Raw genomic sequence first — 22,164 nt, 5'->3', positions numbered from 1 at the left:
GGTGCAAAAAGCTAGAACAGAGCTTATAACGTGCAATGGCATGGGTAAACTCCTTGACATCTCCGTTATACACTAAATTACCTGTCAGACTCGTTGGCTGAATGGTCAGCGTACTGGCCTTCGGTTCAGAAGGTCCCGGGTTCGATACCCGGCTGGGTCGGGGATTTTAACCTTCATTGGTTAATTCCAATGTGTTTGTGCTGTCCCCAACATCCCTGCAACTCACACACCACACATAACACTATCCTCCACCACAATAACACGCAGTTACCTACACATGGCAGATGCCGCACACCCTCATCAAGGGCTGCACTCAGCTAGAAATAGACACACGAAATTATTATACTAAATGACCTGTAGTACCCTCATTGACAGGACAAACATACAGCATGTGCAAAGTTATCTAACTCTGAGCTACTCTTCGCCGATATTTAGGTGTGCTGTTTCATTTGAGACGCAGCAGTAATCCCATCTATCGGAGATTTGCTACAGAAGAACAGACAAAACACATCATAACAATTTTTGATCAGTTTTATGAGCTATGGATATTATAAGCCTTCAAATTTGGTTTTATTCCGACTCTGTGGTATTAGCGCACCTCCTTTCATGACTCCCTCTTGTCCTATTCTTCAAGCGATCGTTCCTTTACGGTTTTTCTCACCTTTTATGATTGTACCGAAAGGTACACCTCAACCCCACACATTTAAAAGAAGCGCCTTAAGGAACGCTATCTATCATACGAAACTTGAAACAGCTAATCCATAAAGTTGGGACATTGATCAGAAGATGTCACTACTAAATAACAGGGTAATATGCTATTTTAAAGTTTCCTAAACTGACTGGATTTCTTCGTTTTGCTTTGGTCTACATCAAGAAGTTTGAACTTTTCTCCATAGATGTCTCTACAAAAAACTGAAGTGCACTCTGGTGCAAGGTGAAATAATTAGTGATTTAAAGACATTTTGTGTTTATAGGTTTTCTCAACAGATTGGGCTTCAATTTATTTTGATACTTCAAGGTTTGCAACACTTCCTTCGCTTCCCGCCAGCTTTGGAGTCTAACCAATAAGAAATTTTCTGATTTATTTTTCAACCAATCAATCGTGTCTTGTACCTCTTTTATCTGCCAATAAAAATGAGACGGTGTGTCCGGATTTAGTCCAGAGCCTTCTCGAGCCCTCCCTTCGGGCATAAAAGCAGCGGCTTTTTCAAGTTACCTTGTCTTATAGATCGTCAAATTACTGAGTGTGCGTGTTAAGAGAGGAGGCGGGGTTCCTCGTTCTTCGGCAGGCAGAACATCAGCCAAGGTAATGGCCACCAGTTTTCCATCTCTGTAGATATCTCCGCAATCTGACCCGAGGGGAAGGTTCTAAACTTTAACTATGTAACCGTCTGTTTCTAAAATGTAAACTTCTCCTTTCTCATGTAAAATTACATAACGACTTAAACTGTGAATTCGGGGATAGAGAGTGCGTTACCCTCTCGAGTTCCCCTTCAATTTGTGTTGAGGTGACTACGATTTTGTAACTGTTTCTCTTCCTGTAAAGCATTAATTAACTTTTCTTTCTAGTCATCTCAGTAGTGTGGGATTAGCCTCTGCATCGTCGGGCTGCAAGCCCAAGTAGAGTTTTAAAACTTGGTTTTCAAGGAGCGCAACTGTACGCCTCCATACATTTTTGAGTTGGGGCCAGTAATTTAACCTGTTCTTCCTTTCATGAAGGCCTAGTAGCATGGGTACCACATACCCCTGTGATAACTAAATCGTAAATTTTAGGTTGTGCCTAGAGAGGCCAGAAATTGTATAGTTTTGTGTAAAGTTGCCTCGAGTGGGCTGTAACTAACTGCGAGCTCAGTCTCGTTGGTAAAATTTGGAGAGCATGTAAGCTCTTTTCTGAAATTGAGTTTTGCCTTTGGAAGGCCGTATTTGTAACCGTTGGAGCAAAGTGCTCTTGAATTGTGTCTGGGGAAATATCTCTCCTTATCTAACTAAACGCCATATTTGCGGCGTTGTAAACTTTTAGATTTGGCGCTTGAAGCTCAAAAACTTGTAAATTAACTATCCCTGGGTTTTCTATTCTAGTGTCAAAATTGTCATTGTACCTGATACCTTGTTCTTTCACAAGGTTAAGAAATGTGTTTGTTAACAATTTAATTTTCTGAAAAGAAGTATAACCTTTATTTCAAAGTTTTAAATGGACCTTTGTCATTCGTAGATAGACCCATCCAGCCCGCACCTTTTTTCACTTCTCCCTGTTCCACGGAATCGTCTCCACAATGTTCCCTTTCGATATAGACCAACGACCACACGGTTTTACACCTTAAATCAGTCATGACAAAAACTTTGCCAGTTAACACCATTACGAGATTTCCTTGTTAGCAATGCTCGGCGTTGATATGGTCTGAGCAATGTAACTATAGTTCAATTCTGTTATCATAATCGGTACGGTAAAACTGTTTAAGACATGAATGATCGTAATACTTTTTGATATAACCAATACCTTAGCTATTTCAAAATACATATTAAGCGCCTTTCACAGCATGGATAAAATAATTTGTAGGCTAGACCGTAGGGCGTTACTCGACAACTTCACATACCCATTTTCTTTATATTCTGCTCACCTATTTTATCGTGGGTGGCGTTAGTGTTGACCTAGCAACAAAAATCGAAATTCATGAATATCATGTCATCATGGCCGGTTCGGTAAAAATGTATGAGTCATAAATTATCCAGCGTTTAATTACATATAGCTTTAGTTATGTTCTATTTATCAATTACACCACTAATAACATAAACATTTGAGAATTATATTTTAGGCTTTACACTGAACTACCATTTCACTCAGCGTGAGAAAAATATTCATAGCCTAGATTGTAGTGGCTCGTCCTCCGACTTTACATACCGATTTTTATTCAATTCTCTTCAGGTATTTTCTCTTGATGCGCTTACATACTTACATACACCGCTGTGCAAGAACTTAAGGACGAGATAGATAAAGCAACATGACATTTCAGCTACTCGGTAGAAATGAATGAAAGTACGGTATTATGTTGCCAGAGGTGCACACTTGCATAGAAACCTGGCACAAGTTCAGCGCGACTATATTGCCAAATATGTCTGGCCTCACTAAACGAGACAGTTCAGGGAACGGGACAAGAAGGTCTGAGTCGATCGACAAGTTGTTATAGTGCACTGTGTTGGTATACACGGGAAAGAACATCGGGAAACTGAATATATATATATTTTTTTGCTTCTCGCGTTACGTCGCACCGACACAGATATGTCTTGTACGATGGGATAGGAAAGGCGTAGGAAGTGGAAGGAAGCGGCCGTGACCTTAATTAATGTGCAGCTCCGGCATTTGCCTGGTGTGAAAATGGAAAACCACGGAAAACCATCTTCAGGGCTGCCGACAGTGGGGCTCGAACACACCATCTTCCGATTACTGGATACTGGCCGAGCTCGGTCGGGAAACTGAAAGCAGGACGAAGTGTGACGAGTGTAGCACAGGAGTTTGGTACTGCAGATAGCATTGTGTAAATTAATGGACAACATTCCGAGCCACAAGCACTGCCGCCCGAAGGGGGAGGAGGGGGTTCTACCACGGTCATCTACAACAGCAGATCACCGCTACACTGTGCAAACCGCAGGTACAATAACAACCACATTGAACAGGACTGTAATGCCCACTCTACAGTGTCACTGCGCCTGATGAGGGTGGTCTTGTTCAGTTGACACCCGCATCTCGGTGGCAACGTTTGTGATGGTGCCAAGAGTATCAGGTCTGGACCGACGAGGATTGGGGTGCGTGCTCTGCTCAGTCTGAATACTGATTCTAGACGCACCCAAATCTGGCGAGATGTGGGAACTCGTAATGCATTCAGCAACATTGTCGACCGGGCGAGTTGGCCGTGCGCGTAGAGGCGCGCGGCTGTGAGCTTGCATTCGGGAGATCGTGGGTTCGAGCCCCACGATCGGCAGCCCTGAAGATAGCTTTCCGTGGTTTCCCATTTTCACACCAGGCAAATGCTGGTGCTGTACCTTAATTAAGCCCACGGCCGCTTCCTTCCAACTCCTAGGCCTTTCCTGTCCCATCGTCGCCATAAAACCTATCTGTGTCGGTGCGACGTAAAGCAACTAGCAAAAAAAAAAAAAAAAAAAAAAAAGCAACATTATCGAACATCATCATTTTGACGGTTCAAGTGATATGGTGTGCGGAGGCATGATGCTTCATGGGAGTAGCGACCTCCAGATCATTGAAAAGGTCAACTCACCGGTCAACATTATTGTGACAGCGTACTCCTCCTTCACGTGCGTCCTTTCAGGGTTCATACGGCGCTGAATTAATTGTTATGGATAACATTATACGACCGTATCGAACAGCGCAGTCTGTGGAGCTCTTGGAACGAGAGTTTATTCGCCGAATGGACTGTCCTGTGGCCTCCCGCGATTTAAAAGCTACCGAGCACGTGTGGAACATGTTGGGCAGAAGTATTGCAGCACGTCCTAAGGTACTAATGACCATTGGGCATTTGTCAACCGCGCTGGTAGAGGAATGGAACACCGTACCACAGGAATCTTGTGGCCAGCTGTCCGTGGTGATCACACATGGAGCTATCTTACCTGGCAGTGACACATCATGCGGAAGTTACTTTCGTCCTTAAGTTTTGGACAGCAATAGACAGACAGACAGACAGACAGACAGACAGACAGACAATTAAAACTGAATTTCCTTGTTACTGTGGACACGGCCGATAGAGAAATGCCATTCCTTTAAAATTCCGAGCAATGTACATACAAAACTCCCATTTGATATATATAGAAATAAACGTCCAATGTCCCAATCATTGGCTGAATCGTGCGCGATGAGGCCTTCGGTTCAAGGAGCCCAGGATTCAATTCTTGGCCGGGTCGGTGATTTTTCTGGCCCGGGGACTGGGTGTTTGTGTTTGCATCAACACTTCGCTCTCCATGTTCAGACAGCACACTACACTACTAACGGCCAGAGAAACCTTCAATAGTAATTATATCCCGCCATATAGGTTTGGCGTCAAGAAGAGCATCCGGCTGTCAAACATGGCCAAGTCCACACGTGCGACACAGTTCGCACCCGCGACCCCACAGATGTTGTAATAGCAGAGGAATAAGAATAATAAGAAATATAAAAGTTCAATAACACTGTCCTGGGGGACCCCCTCTTAATCATTACGGGATATATCACTTCACCTACTCTAATTCTCTGAGTTCCACCCATCGAGCCACTGTGTTGTCCAGTCCAACTGCACTCATTTTCTTCAGTCACCTCCCATGATATCTGCTATCAAAGGCCTAGGATAGGTCAATACCGATACAGCCCATTCGACGTCCTGAATCTAAAATATCTGCTATATCTTACGTTTACATAGCATGTGTCAAGATCATCCTGGTGCATGCATGTGACGCTATATTGACGAAACTACTTTTCCTAAATAACAGTTTTCTCAAAACGTTACGTTTGACGACAAGAGACCCAATACTAAAGTCCACTGTAATAAAAAGATACGAACCGAATTTCGTATTTCTCTTATTAGATCACAGGTAAATAAAATAGTACAGAAGACCACACAATCAGTCTACTCTTAAAACAGATCGTAAGGACCAAGAAGCCGAGCTCTAGTTTCAGACACCGCGGCCTTTGGCTAACTTAGGACCTGTTTTAACTGGTACCTCGCCAATATTTCGGCCTTTTCATGAACTGACATTGAGCCCGTTTCTTGAGAAGGTTAGCTTTCAGCCCACCCTTTTTAAGTTGTAAAATTAAGGAATACCATTTGAATTTAAATATTATTAGCGATGAGGGGTTTCTTCTCTGATATGTGGGGAAATACTGCCTCTATGACAGATCGCTTTCTCCCTCGCCAGTGGAGTGCCATGCAGATTTTGCGTCTCTACGTTATTTCTTGGACACAGATGACTGAAAGGGCGTAGTTTTCACCCCGGGACTCTCAGCAGAAAGAAATATTCTTGGCCTTGACAAACAGCATGGCGTACCGAGGGTTGCGGTGACGTGTTGTCGACGGGCCAGGAGGAGGGAAAGGTGTTGCCAGCCCATCAGAAGGACAACTTCTAAAGAGGTTTCAAGAATTCTGTAGGCACAAGACTGAACTCGATTTGTTTCTCAGACTTCTCTCGCTTTTGGGCAGGAATGTTCCTCATTACCTCCAGCTTCATCTGACCGATGTAACGTATAAGGGTTGGCTCACCTATACACTTCTACAACCATGAAATGCGCAGGACATTTATAGCAATATCGTGTACTGTACAGGCAAGCAGCAAAATAACTTAATGTGTTCGGTTCTATCTGCCGTATGTATGTGAGCGTTCCGTCTTCTTTGTTGTGAAACTGTCCAAGTTCTAGTAACGTGTTGGTTTAACGACGAGCGTAGAGAACATCCTACAGAGCTTACGCTGGTCCCGTCTCAGTGTTGTTTGCTTTGTTATGAACAGTGTACAAAAATTTGTTGTTGTAACATTACTTTTGACATTCTGCGAAGACTTTGTAAGGGACTCCCTCTCAGCGAAAAACTCAGTGCGAGGGGTAATATAAAGACCAGCCAGAAGGACGCAAATCTTGGCCAATCCTGTTACACACCCATTCAACATTTTGCTCCCTCTAACGTATTACCGTGTTTCCATGTCTCTATCTTATAATTTATGACCATACCGCTCCAGTTTCCTTCCCTTTTCAATACAACTCTTCATCAACTGGACTCCTTTTACCACCTGCTTTCATCTCTGTCCTAAGTTTCTTCCATTTTCCCCTCTTTTATCCAACTTCCTTCTTATACTTCACTTCTTATATGGCCCTTCAATTAGTAATGAAGCCCGAACGAGGCCATCGTCGTGGGTTATGTAGAAGAACCGGGATCGTTGAGGAGAGACGCCTGTCATTGCGTCTCCTGTGTTTCTAAATATGACGCCTGTTTGATCTTTGGTTGCTCTTGTAACCCTCGTTTGCCAGTCGCAGACGAAAGAAAATATCGTGAGATGTATCGTGTTTGGCCCCCGTACCTGGAAATTTAATCACGGAGTGTACGGTGTTTTCCCTGTCCTTTCCACTTTCAATGCACACACATGCTTACAATTAGGAGTTTTGTAAATTCCAGTTTCCTATGATCACAGATCTTGGATCCACGTTAAAAGTCTGTGTGGCCGAGCCTTGGCAATCATCAAGACAGTGGATGGAAGGGCAGCGCGATGATGAATGGTTCCGTTGCTTTTGGTGACTAACTTGTACATCGGGAAGTATTTCTTAGAACGAAACTATAATTTAATTTCATCGATTGCTCGGCGCTGGCGTCTTGTGCACCGTTGAGACCCCACTGTCTTGGAAAAAGATGTAGCATTCCAACTGATGAGCCCACTGCTACACTGGGGTGAAACGCTGGTAATTTCAAGACGAAAACCCTAAAGAACTCAAATGTTTTTACTTTAAAATGTTACTACGGTCCACTTACTTTTTCATTTTAGTGGCAAATACGAGTATTACTTTCCATAAATTATTTGAACTTATCAAGTTGCATACTGCACTACGTGACCTGCTCATGTTTTTCTGTTCGTTATTTTCTCTATTTAGGACTGTTTCCTTTCAGCAGCCGTGGGCTTCGTCTGTTACAAAGTCTTTTACAGTTCCCCATGATGATATCTCTCTATTTTATCTGTTTAAGACAATGTATTGTATTTGTTCATGTTCTCCACTGAGTTTGCTCGCCTTCCTCATTGGTTTTATCCTTTACACTTTTAGAGCAGCCTCCTAAACTCTACAGTAAATGTCCACCTTTGTTGTATTTATTGGGTTGTTGCAGGTTAATGAGTCGTGGCCGCTTGACGGAATTACCATTTCACTTGCCCGTCTTCCTCGCCAGGGTGATCCTGTTCCTGAGGGTAGTCCAGCAACGATCATCGGCTGGGGTAGTACAGATGTGAGTACCTGGGAAGTTATCTATACACTTATCTAGTAATTGGCACTCTTTTGGTGATCTGCCGGAGTCACCGCTTATCACCCTGACAGCCATTCTCTTTCCTAGCATGTGCCGGATGCCCAGTGATATGTGATATTAGTCCCGGTAGAGGGAATAGAAAATGTAATAGTAAACCAGGTAATAATAGTCGTTTTGTGTTACTAACGATATGCGGAAACATACGAGGAGCAGCAAGCCTTACGTAAGGTCGGTGAACGTGTATTAAGTTACGCAGTACAGCGAGTCCACCACTTAGTCACTGCCCCTATTAACACCCGTTGTTAACTCTAATATTTATTTTTAAAATGCCCAGGAAATGTGCTCCGTACGACACCATTTAATAGTGAATAATGTTACTTGATTTTCTTCCTACTAACTAGTATTTTCGGTTTCCGGAAACGCCGAAGTGCCAGAATTTTGTCCCGCCGGAGTTCGTGTACGAGCCGGTAAATCTACCGACAGAAAGTTGACGTACTTGAAATATTTCAAATACCATTGGAGTGAACTGGGATCGAACCCGGTAACTTGGGCTCAGAAAGCCAGCGGTCTACCGTCTGAGCCACACGGCCAGGCCGGATATCGTTTAACGTGTTGCACTGTTTCGTCAGTTCCTACAAAGAAAGGAAGGTTGTCATGCCGTACACAGGCACAAGCAACAACAACTGTATATTTGTATGCTGCACACAGTTAATTTATCTACTAAGGGTAGCGCTTGATAGGCACACGGAAGTGCAGAAACTACGGCCAGGATAAACTAAGGAGTGGCTCACAGTGATTTCTTGGGATATCTTTATCATTAACCCAAAATTCTGATTCTTCTCTTGTCTGTAGCCTCCATTATCAGTTTCACTGTAGAACAAGTAGACACATCATGACATTCGGCACGCACATTGACATGACCATTGGTCACGTTATAGCCAAATTTTATGATTCTAGCTGTCACAAGAGTATCAAAAATATAAAGTAGTGTGTGACAACTGTACAAAATTCCACCCCGTTCAATGACTCTAACTCAATCTAACCCTTAAATATAGAAGATATCATAGGACCAACCATGTAGAGCACTGAAAGGGGCGTCTGAAGTCCGTTTGTAGATACGTCGTACAGTTTCAAAGCAGTAACTATCGAAATAAAGGTCTGCACTTCTCGAGTGTGTCTGTACATTGACAATTTTGGCTAAATTTCCGTACATTTATCCGTCTCAGGTGTAATAATGACCATATGCATATATTCAGTTTTGGTGTCTGTCTGTTTGTTTGTTTGTCTGTTTGCCTATAACTTGGAAACTACCGGATATATTTCCACCAAAATTTATATTTAGAATCCACCTGTCCTTTGGTAGGTTTTAGGGCAAATATTGTTTCTAAATCTCTGAATTGACTGGGGGATTATACGAAACCGAAACCGTGATTTTGCATTCCCACAAAATATACACAACCAAACTTAATGAATTTTTACCTGCCTTAATGGAAATTAATTTCTAAGCCTTTTTCCTCATGTGCATCATTTCAATACGAGGATTAATATGGGAGATATCATTAACGGACCGTTTTCCGGTACAAGTCCCACCGGACTTAACTCAAGAGTGGGTGCGTGTAGAGCGTATTGTTTACAACTTGAAAACTACTGAAGATATTTGAGTCAAACTTTACATTAACATCCACCTGTCAAACGCTACGCGTTAATCGTCAATAACATTTCATGTTCCCGGAATGGACTGGCGGTTTATAGGGAACCGAAATGGTGATTTTACTCTTACACAACAAATACAGTACAAGACCAACCTGACTGGAAATCGATCAAACGTGATGGAATTCCATCTCTAAAACTTTTCTTCATGTGCATTTTTTCGACAGGAGGATTGATAAGGGAGATATCATAAACGGTAATAATGTCCATCTGCATATTTTTTGGTTTAGTTTCTTGAAAGTCCTAATTTTTACACTCCTCACCCAAAACCCACATTGCGGCATAATCTGCTAGTGGAAGAAGGATTTCGAAATTTGGAAAAATTATACGTTTTAGCCTGTAAGGGACGGAAAACTTCCAAGATCTTTAAATTTTTCCCTTTTTATCCCAAAGAATATCGAACTCTGTAGGCAATTTTAATGAAGGTGCAGACCTTCGGGAAGTATTATCACATAACGGATGGCACAATCCCCGTTCTATTCGGAGTGATCTACAATCATTGTCTCACGACATTTTGTCGTATTTCTATCCCTTTTACGTTTGATTTTTCTCTATTTCTCGATGTTAAGTAAATTTGGACTTTTCACATACATAATTCATACCTTCCATCACTTATAGGAAAGATAGAATCATCAAACTCTACACGAAAATTGGTCCACCCAGTAGCCACATATAAGCCAAATGCTATGTATGTAGCTGTCACTTAATTATCCGAAAAGCAATGCAATGTGAGATAATCTTACACAAATTTTACCCTATTCCACGTTTCTAACTCAATCTGACCTGTGAATAGATGAGATATCATAAGACCAGCAATTTAGGCCGCTAAATCCGGCGTCTTATGGTACAATACTTTCTAGATATGATGTACCGTTTAGCAGCAGTTAATCTGTAAATGAAGGTCTGCAATATTGTAAACAAGAACATACTTTCGTATGTCGAACTATATATATTCAATGATGTCGATTTTGTAGCGATCGAGAAAAGGTGTGTCTGCTATTGTAATCAGTATTCTCCACACCGACTTTGACTGGCAGTAGGAATGGGGTCCTTCTCCAATTTATGTGTAACTGGCATTAATAAGGCAGGCCTACCATTATAACGAATAATTCACTTCTCGATTTGACTTGCAGAAGGCAAGGGAACATGCAGTTTTGTTCAAAACTCCCCTTACCCCATTGTGTTTGGCTATAGGCAAGCGTTCCCACAGTTATAAACAGATGTACCCATCTAAAATGTGACTGGCATTAGGCATGCTGGCCTGCTATTTTGATGGAAACTCACCAACTAGGTGTGACTGGCAGTAAGCTGGCTGGCAGTTGGAAAAGGGGCCTGTCATTATAATGATAACTGCACAACTCAATTTTGACTGGTTGTAGGGAAGTTTCCTGCCATTATAATAAAATCTCCTCAATTTGTAATATGTCTGGAAGTAGGAAAGTTGACTGCCATTTTAACGGAAACTCCCCAAATCGGTTGTGATCGCGCAGTAGGTAATGGGGCCGGCAATTATAATGTAAACTTCCCAGTTCGACTGTGAGTGGTAGTAGGCAAGTGAGCCTTTCGTAATCATTACAAATCCGTAACAAGCACTTTACACTGGAAACAACGTATGGGGACCTCTCCATGCTGTTTCTCGGATAACGCTAAGACACGTGCAATTTTAAAACAATCTTATTTACAGCATGTACAGTATTTACTTCAATATTCATATACAATGCAGAATACACGGGTACATTTGCTAGTTTGAAATAAAAGAGGTTATACTAACTAATCCAATTACATATAAGTTAAAAGGTATACATAATGGAGATATTGAAGGAAAATTTTATGCATCAGAGTTACAGGAAACAAAATACCCAGTTAAATATCTTGTTGAAAAGGTTCAAAGAAATAAAGGTAATAAAGTTTATGTTAAATGGTTAGGATTTGATAATTCACATAATAGTTGGGTTGATAAAAATAAAGTAATTACTTGAATTTCTTCGGACCAATAAAATTAGTGTCAGGGTGCAAGAGTGAGCGAAATTGTTCATCTTTAAATTACCGCTAGTTAGTTAATGTTTTTCTGTAACATTATCAGCTAAAGCTAATAGATTATCATATTCTATATCAATATAATCTACATTGTAATTGTTTAAAGATGTATTAAATTAGTTTCAATAACTTTTAATTTTCCAGAAAGTGGCGTCCAACTCGCTGAATTCCCATAATGAATAAAGTAATTAATGCTCTATTTTAATGTTCTTTATTTCTCTTATAAGAATACTTTAGTTTAAACTTGTTTCGAAATGATTTCTCTGAAAAATTATTGGTATTCTTTATTTTATTAAATTGTATAGATTGATCGAGTTTGGATTTCTAATTCTTAAAATTGTTTCCATTTCTGGATAATCTTCTGTAATTCATTCAGTCTATTATTTACAGAATTATTTTGAGTTCTTATGACACAATATGGATATTCCCACATATAACGTTTCTTGATTAAAGTAAATTAATTATGTTTATTTCCATTATTTGTTGGTGGAGTTCCATGCTTTCAATAATTTCATTTTTCTCTTGAATTTTGTCTCTGGCAGCAATGAACACAATTCTGTTACTATTTTTCCTACTTTCAACTTTATTTTCTAAATCTCTGACTTTATTACCTAAACAATTAATTTTATATTGTAGTTTATATTCACCATATTTACTAATTGAAGGTAAAAAATCTTTTGTTACCCACTTTTAAAATTGTTTTGCTTCTTTTCTTAGAGCCTAAAATAAGAGAATATAGACCCGGTTCGCCTACAAATATTGTACTAGTTTGGATATTAGAAGGGAGTCTACCGTATAGATTCCCTATATTTATTAGTACTTCTTTGTCTTCTTTATAAGCTTTAACCCCTTCAGTGACACGCCCGAGAAATTCTCGGGTGGCGCACGCCTGCCCATAACGTCACCGCCCGAGAAATTCTCGTTTAGCTGCAGTGTTCATTTCGCGATCGCCCAATAATTTCTCGGGTACTCTAATCGTTTGGGAAAATGTTTTCAAGTATTCTCAACAGATGGCGGGAGGATTTCCAGCTGTATTCACGTAGCGTCTGGCTTAAAATATGCCTTATCTTCTCTACTTTACATATACAACCTCTGGCCAGCTGACGAGGTAAACAGAAATGGCGAGCGCGAAACGGAAGAGAAGTTTGTCTGAAGACAAAATAAGGAACTGCATCAAAGATGAATCACTAAGTGACATTAGTATTTCTGATAGTAGCTATAATGATTCTATTGATTCTTCAGATGATGACCTTAGTAATTCTAGTGAAAGTGAAGAAGATATTACGTCAGACCCTAAGGTGATGGTAGATGTTGAATATACATTCGTTTGGAAAAAGTGTAAGCCTGGGGATAGTGTGTGAACTAATTTTATTCAATTTACGGGAAATCCTGGTGTGAGGCTTAGCTTATTACCAGAGGTGAGTGCGATTGACTGTTTTGAACTGATTCTAACAGATGAAGTTGTAAATTTGACAGTGACCGAAAAAAATTCGTTGGCCCTATGCTAAAAGTGCATTGAAAACCTTGTAAATAAATCTCCGCATGGAAGGGTACAGTTTTGGAAAAAAGAAGCTCTTACAAAATTTGGCAATTTATTGCGTTAGTATTGCTGATGGGAATAATACAAAAGCCTGAAATAAAAATGCAATGCTCACAGGACAGTATAGGCCCTACTCAAAACACCAATATTTTATGAAACTATATCACAGGCCTACTCTAAGAAGTGTAAATAGAGTGTAAAGTAAGTTTTTATTAACCTTGAATAATATATGAATGTGTTCCCTTAATAATTGTTACTCATTCCTTGCTTCCTAAAAATAAATAAATTCCTCCGAAAAAACCTCACCGAAGGGGTTAATTATTATAGCGTGTCTGGTATTTTCACATTACAGAATTTCTGCAAGATCTTTAGCTTTGATCCAAGGTTTCATCATTAGATAAATACATTTTTGTCATTGAAAACGAGTTGGTTTTCTGATACTGATAACTGCTTCCATTTTTTAGGAATGAACTTTTTAAAATCCTGCAATTTTTTCCATTATAAAATTTAAAAAATTTAATTAATTTATTCATAATAATCCAGTTAATTTCGGGGACCAGAAGAAATTTAAAACTAACTCGATAGCTGCAGTCGCTTAAGTGCGGGCAGTATTCAGGAGATAGTGGGTTCGAACCCCACTGTCGGCAGCCCTGATGATGGTTTTCCGTGGTTTCCCATTTACATACCAGGCAAATGCTGGGTTTGTACCTTAATTGAGGTCATGGCCACTTTCTTCACACTCCTATCCCCTTCCTCTCACATCGTCGCCATAAGACCTATCTTTGTCGGTGAGACGTAAAGGAACTTGTAAAAAAAGAAAATCTTAATATTTGCTCTATATAAATGGAAAGAGTAAACCTCGTATCTGTTTTTATAACAATAGCATAGAGTAATCTACCACGGCAATCTCAAAATCAAACTATTTGCACCATAAATTATTTATATGAATTTGGTAATCTATCAGCTGTAAATGAACAACAAATTTCAGAAGTAAATGTATCTACTCATCAACAGGCTTTAATATTACTTCAAGAATGCTATATTCCGGAGATAACTGGAACATTAGATAGAGAAACATTAGAATTAATAAATAGACGGAGATATGGTGTTATAGCAGATGAAATAGTTTATAGAACAAACAGATATAAATGGAAAATAAAAACATAAAATGGCATTATGGTTTAGCTAATCAACAAGTACTAGGATTAGCCGAAGTCGCTTTAGAAGCGTGGCAACAACATGCTGATCAACAGTTTGTAAATGATGTGCGGAAACCAGATATCGTTATTTCTAACAAGCGAGGATACCCACATCGAAGTCAAAAATTGGTGGACAATGTTTCCGTAAATTTGATGCTAGCTCACGCACATTACCCAAACAGCGTTAATTCACCTATTGAAATTCATATTGATCAAGACGAAAACTGGTACTTAAATATAGATGAAAATACACCTCAAGGTGAAACAAATCTTAATACAGTTTTATTACATGAAATAGGACATGCTCTGGGTATTTAACATTCAAATAATCCAGATGCCATCATGTACGCGTACAATAAAATCAAATAGAACGTCATCAATACGATATTCTCCGTAATCATAGTTTATATCCAAAACCTTCTGAAGATAAAGATACTAATATACCCCTACCTGAAAAACACTATCAAATGATCCTATTTTATGTGAAATAATTGTAAATACATTTTAATTGTTAATAAGCTAATGTATATATTTTATGAGAAATGGCTTTGGATTATAGACCTCGATAATTGTAGATCTGCAAAAAATATTCAACCTCAACTTATTAGTAATTGGTTAACGTTCTTGCCTCAAGATTTTAAAAACAACACGGCTGTTTAGCAAAAACCATCAGGTGAGATTGTTATGATTACAAATAACATTTATTTCATTGAATGTCCTACTTTAATGCTTGTAAATTATTATCGAAAATCTTTATTAATTTGGAACTTAGATCTAATACAAGCATACATACGGTAATAAATACTTATTCAGGCCATACTTTTATTTTCTACAATGACGCATTTTTAAAGAAATAGATGAATGCACATTTAAAACAAAACGACACGGATTAATATTTAGAAGATTTTCTGGTTTACCACCAACAATGGATTCATCCTTTAGATATATTAATCATTTGATTTATTTCTATAAGAATAAGGTAGTATATGAATACAATGAATTTTTAGAATCTCTAGTTATAAGCAGAAGAATTTGATTTGTCATTGTTTGGAAAATATTGCCCCAAAAAGGCATCTTCCTTTATGGATATTGTAAATAATTTGAAGAATATCATGGCTCAGTTAGAACATTATTAATTACAGTAATTAAATATTCGTCTGTGTAATTGTATATATAATTATCTATATGATGACGATGCTTATTATCAATTATCATTTTTATAATACTCCGACACATTGGGCAAGTATCATGGGCTTTTAACCATACTTCATGAAAAACGTAATCACACTTTGTTTTTACAAACGTATGACTCTGTTCCATTAAATATATACAACATTCTAGTTCTGAAGTTGTATCTGACGACAAAATGTTATAAGGAGATTTTATCCCTAGTATGAACTCAACGTATAATGTTTCACTTGACTAAATCGACTTATAATAAACTGCATCTTTAAATTCACGAATGAAATTTTCTGTAAATTTTTGATATGTAGAAGTATATTTCCAATTAACTTTATATTGCAATTCTCTAATAAAATCTTCTGATAATTTATGAACTACGGATATACAATTCCAATTAACATTATCTTTAAATTATTTTGTAAAATCTTCTGATAAGTGTTGACATTCAGTAATATAACCCCTAATAATATTGTCTTTGAACTCACGAATCAAAAATCTTCGGACAATTTCTGATGTACAAAAATATAATCCCAACTAATCTTGTCTTTGAACTCACGCATAAAATCTTCAGATAATTTCAGATATTCTGAAATATGCCGCCAATCAAGATTATCTTGAAATTCTCACATAACATCTTCTGACATTTTATTTTTAACAGAATTATATTTGCGATATCGTCTTCTTATTTCCTTTCTAACAACCAATCGAAGCTGAAGGTCATCGTATATATTTATGAGATTTCTTAACTGTATGTTTCTAACTAATTTTGCTATCGACTCTTCCCTTTATTAGGGATGAACTTTTTAAAATCCTGCAAATTTTTCATTACCTCTTAAGAGCGCCTGGCAAACGCCCCTTCCTTTATCGATATAATTTTAAAATTATGTTGATAAAAAATTTCATATATAAATGGAAGCTGAAGTGAACCAAAAGGCAGTCTCAGATTATTGAGAATATATATATATATTCATATGATTCTGGCTGAGCCACCATCGAGTAGCGCCACCTACACACTACGTTTTCCTTGTCCATTCTGACACGTCACTATTGTAATCTCCATGTCCATTGTTTTCACTGTATGCATCTGTGATTTACGTATGTAACTTTAATACAAAACTTTCCGAAACATCGTGCCTTTTCAACAGGTTAAGGGCCCAGGATGCGCGTTTGGAAAGTAATTAAATGAGTAGTGATAAAATACACTAAACAGTAGACGCGCACGGTTGGCGAGGTTGAGTTAAACATTTAGCCAAGTGACTTCTGCGAAGAAATAGTGTGTGAAGATGAACACTTCAAGTACGGTGCTAATCGAGAAGTTGTCAAAGGACAAATTTGACACGTGAAAAATTCAATTCACATGAAGGCTGTGTTAGTAAAAAATCGTACGTGGGCATACGTAGCTGGGATAAAGGTTAAACCTGAACCGGTTAGCGAGAACGCGGCCGCTATTACAGAATGAAGTCATTAATGAGTTTCAGGACTTCAGAAAACGTCTTGAAACACGGAAAAACGTGAAGATAAAGATTTTTCAGTCTGATAATGGTACGGAATTCACAATTCAACGCATTGTTGAAAAGCTGCGGGATCCTGCAACGCCTGACAATTCCGCGTAACCCGGAACAAAATGGAGTAGCAGAAAAGAAAAACCGAACACTGGTCGAAATTGCCAGATGTTTATTAATGCAGTCGGGACTTCCTCCTTCTTTCTTTGACTGTGAGACCTACTGCATAAATCGATCGCCGAGCATAGGAAATTCGACCCTCGGGGTAAAAAGGGCATATTCCTCGGATATGCGGATACCACAGGAATGAAAAGTGGAAATCTCACGTGATGTCAAGTTTTTGGAAAAGAGACAGAAAAGAGCAAAAATACGATCTTGATATTTTTCCAAGCCAGCATCCAAATGTAGGAAGGAAGGCTATAGTCGTGGCCAGGGTGTTTTCCAGAGGCCAGGTATACATTATACTGAATTATTCGCACCAGTAGCAAGACTCAGCTCAATACGAATTTCTATTGCGCTCGCTGATCATCATGGAATCTATGTCCGACAATTCGATGTAGCAACTGCCTAATTAAATGGAATTGTTGAAGAGGAAGTCTTTATGGAAGTACCACGCTACAGCAGAGAAATACTCGAATTCATCGTACAGGACAGCAATGCAACATGCGAGATCATAGCTAAAGCTAAGAGGATGCTGAAGATGTTGAGCAAGGATTGTGTGTGCTGTATTAAAAAGGCTCTGTTTGGCTTGACGTAGGCCGGCGGCTGTTGGCACCAACGCTTGAACGAGCAGCTACTAAAGCTTGGTGTCAATCCAACGTACGGCGATTCGAGCGTCTATGTGAACGGTTCAGATGCTGATGCTCTCCTAATCAATGTTTATGCTGATGACATTTCAGTTTTGTCGCGGAATTTGAGAGAAATTGACGAGGTCCACAAATTTCTACAACAGTCATCTGAGGTCAAAGACCTGGGAGACGTTAAATACTGTCTCAGGATTGAGTTTTCTCGAGATGAATCCGGTATCACCTTGAAACAGAAATGTTATGTCATGGACATCTTAGATCGCTTTCGAATGTCTGATTGCAAGCCTGTAGCTACACCAATTGAAGCTGTAATTGAACTGTCAAGATCAAATACTTGGTCCAAGGATGATGGCGAGAGGCCCCCTAAAGAGAGCTCATAGGTGCTCTTGTGTACCTATCAACTGCAACGCGTCCAGACATATCTCATGCAGTGAGTGTCTTAAGCCAATACAACGATTATTTTGGCAAAGAACACTGGCAAGCAGCAAAGAGGGTACTGAGGTACTTGAAGGGTTCATCTAATGTGGGAATCACCCTTGGGAAGCGATACCAGTAATTTAACTGGCTATGTAGATGATGATTGGGCTGCATGCATCATCGATCGCAAGTCATACACTGGCTTTGCCTTTCCAATGTATGGCGCAGTCGTATCTTGGGAATCCAGGAAACAATGGGCAGTGGCATTGTCCTCAACGAAGGCTGAATATATGGCCTTGAGTGAGGCTTCAAAAGAGGCAGTGCACTTACTACGATTAGCAAGGGTGATAGCATTAACAGCGTGTCGACTGTACAGCTATATAACGACAATATTGGAGCTCAGAAGCTTGCTGGAAATCCTGTTTTCCACTCCAGGACCAAGCGCATTGACGTGCGACATCATTTTGTACGGGAGGTTCTTTCATCTGGGAACATTCGCCTCGAATGCTAGTCAACTGAGAGGATGCCTGCAGACATAATAACCAAGGGACTACCGAAGGATAAGCACTGAAAGTGTTCAGAATGTCTGGGTGTCAGAGGACTGAAACGTTGCAGCTGGTTCAGCCTTCGATAGCGGGTGTTGAGAATATTTACATGTATTCATATGACTCTGGGTGAGCCACAATCAAGTAGCGCCACCTACACACTACGTTTTCTTTGTCCATTCTGGCACGTCACGATTTTAATCTCCATGTCAATTGTTTTCACTGCATCGATCTGTGATTTATGTACGCAATAAATAGTGTCATTTTAATATAAAAAGTGCTGACCTTATTACTTTCCGAAATATCGTGCCTTTTCACCACAGAATTACAAAACAGTTGTGAACAAAATAAATACAAAGGTTATTCCAAGTTGAGAAAGGATGAATTAATTAATCTAATATTTCAAAAGCCAATCAAACAGAAGACCAATTAGGTGATAAGAAAATAAAAGAATTAAGACGTTTGGGAAGTCGCTATGAAGTTAAAAATTACTATAATATAAAAATATGATCTCGTTAAAGCAATAGAAGAAAAATGAGAGAACCTCCACAAATAGGAGAAGAACAAGAAGGACATCCGGAAGTTCCAGAATTATGTGATATCTGTGGTAACAATACCAAATTAAATATTAGATGTTATACCTGCGAACCGGATATAAATAATAGTAAGCATAATACAAAATCGTACAGACCAAATGGTTTTTCTTTAAATTTATTAAATTTAATCGAAGATGATAATAATATAAATAAAATTGAACGAGTATTTTCTACTTTATGAAGAATAATAAAGGAAAATCAGTACCTTATGAATTCGTGATTAAAATGATCACTGATTATTTAAAAATTACGAATAATATTCAAATCAAGGAAACTAGGAGGAATACAAAAATATGGAATGATTTTATAGGTAAAATTGAAATGGAATGACGATTTCATAAAAACATTTTCAGGCAGATGAGACAGATGTAAAAAATCACAAGGTTTTAAAAAGTTCATTCTTAATAAATGGATAAGGATTTTGAACATTGTCAGATCTATTGACGCTGTAGTATATGAGATAATCGATGTTATAATTGGTATCCACCAAAAGTAAATCTTCATAATAAATAGAATCATCTCCATAAATACGTGTTAGAGTTAATAGATAATCCCTGCGATAGAACTAAATTTGAAGAAGTATTTGAAATTTTCAACAATACTTATAGAAGAAAACTCTCAATGAAGCATTGATTTGTGGAGTGACTTTTTAGAGATGAAACCTTTAGAGATACTTGAAAAGAAAAATCTGTCTAAAATATATTTTTGATCAGTTTCAAGATGATGTAATATTATAAATTTACAGACAATTTTATCAAAATCTAGATAGCACCAAAACAGTCCTAGCCAAATATATCCACCCAAAAACTATTTCGTAGAAATTCTTAAAGATTAAAAAAATTATAATGGAAAAATTTAAGGATTTTAAAAAGTTCGTTTCTAATAAATGGTAGCTGAACTGCAAGAAAAGTACTCCATGCTTAGGAAAGTTTATTCCATTAAAATCAGATTAGAAAATAATAAAATTGATAAACAACTACATGAAAAATATGTAAAAGGATATCTTAAATTTACGAAACCTGATTTGATCGAATACATTTTAAATAAAATTGAAACAAAACATTCATTTTTAAAATTAATAATGAGCAGTATAATTTAAAGGATAAAGAGGACAAGATAGGTTTATTAACATTTTGAGGATTATGATTTCAGTAATAGAAATACAAAAATTAATATAAAAGCAACAGCATTCGCATCAGGAACACGAATATTTGAAATTAATAATGTCCATAATATTATAGAACCAGGATCATTTTAAATGAAGTTAAAGATATTCTTATAAGTAAATTTAAAAGTTTGTTATTACCAGAAAGATCTGTAAAATTTAATATTAGATTTTATTGTGGTAATATAAGACATGAAGAAATACACGATTTTAAGTTAAAAACGAAAACGAAGTTATATTACGGTTAACTGATATAAAACAATATTATCAAAGATCTGCTGAAAAATTATTTTTGGAAATGCAATAATTTCAAGGAATTCAATCTGGATGGGCTTTATGTTCGATATATAATTTAGAATTATGTATTAACAAACATAAACCAATTTATGGTTCTTCATATATTGATGTACCTAAAAATTAAAGATAAACTATTATTATCGTTAAGAATAATGATCAAAACTGTTTTCTACATGCAAAAACATCAGCTTTATATCCTGCAAATAAAGATCCTCAACGAGTATCCGAATATAAAAAATGTTGGTTTATAATTAGATGATTTTTTAAAAGGAAAAATTAGGTTTCCTGTAGAAATAACAAATATGGAAAAGTTAGAAATCAAATATACCAATCGATGTTTATGCTTATGATGAAAAATTTGTTGTATATCCACTTTAACATACTAAAAATAAACAAGAAGAACATGTCAATTTACGTTTGATTGAAACTAAAATTAGCCATATTGTTAACGATTTATCTGAATTAATTTCGACTCAAACATATAAACATAAATCTAAAATGTATACTTGTGTTAGATGTTTAAGATTTTATCATCCGCAAGAAAAACTATGTGAACATCAAATCAAATCAAAATCTCTTTATTTGCAAATGAGGTGTCTACCTCGGTGGCAAATGGTACACTAAAATACATTATTGTCAAGCACTAAATTTTAAATTAACAAAAGAAGAAATTTTTTTTCTAGAATACAATAATATACAATTTATGCTAACAATTTTTTTCTATTAAACAAACAGATCATCCTTAATAAATGTATATTGTTTACAAAATTTTACTTATAATATCTCCTATACTTACAAACATAGTCAACTAATATACAGTATGTGGAATTAGTTCAAATAATACTATGCAACTGGGATAAGATTAAAATTTACATTACATTTATTTTTATTTCCTTTTTACCCATTTTGGAACCTAAGTAGCATAACGACCTGCTGCGTCTTAACCAGAGCCCCCTTTTGCCACCGATTTTCAGAGTTCCTGAAGGGCCTTCACAGCTACCGTAGCGGTCCCAGGGCCCTCGAAGTCCCCACTGTACTTCACCCCTACAGGCAGTCCCCTACTTTGGCTGTCCAAACTCCATGGACCAGGGGATGGAATTTTTTTAACACACATTTTTTATTTGCAATATCCTGCACTGGTCGAATGCCCTCTAACATTTCATTTATTTTCCCTGTTGCTGTTTATTCTCTT

This window comes from Anabrus simplex, chromosome 11, assembly GCF_040414725.1.
Source record: "Anabrus simplex isolate iqAnaSimp1 chromosome 11, ASM4041472v1, whole genome shotgun sequence".
Lineage (NCBI taxonomy): Eukaryota > Metazoa > Arthropoda > Insecta > Orthoptera > Tettigoniidae > Anabrus > Anabrus simplex.
Note: the sequence above shows the minus strand (reverse complement) of the source record.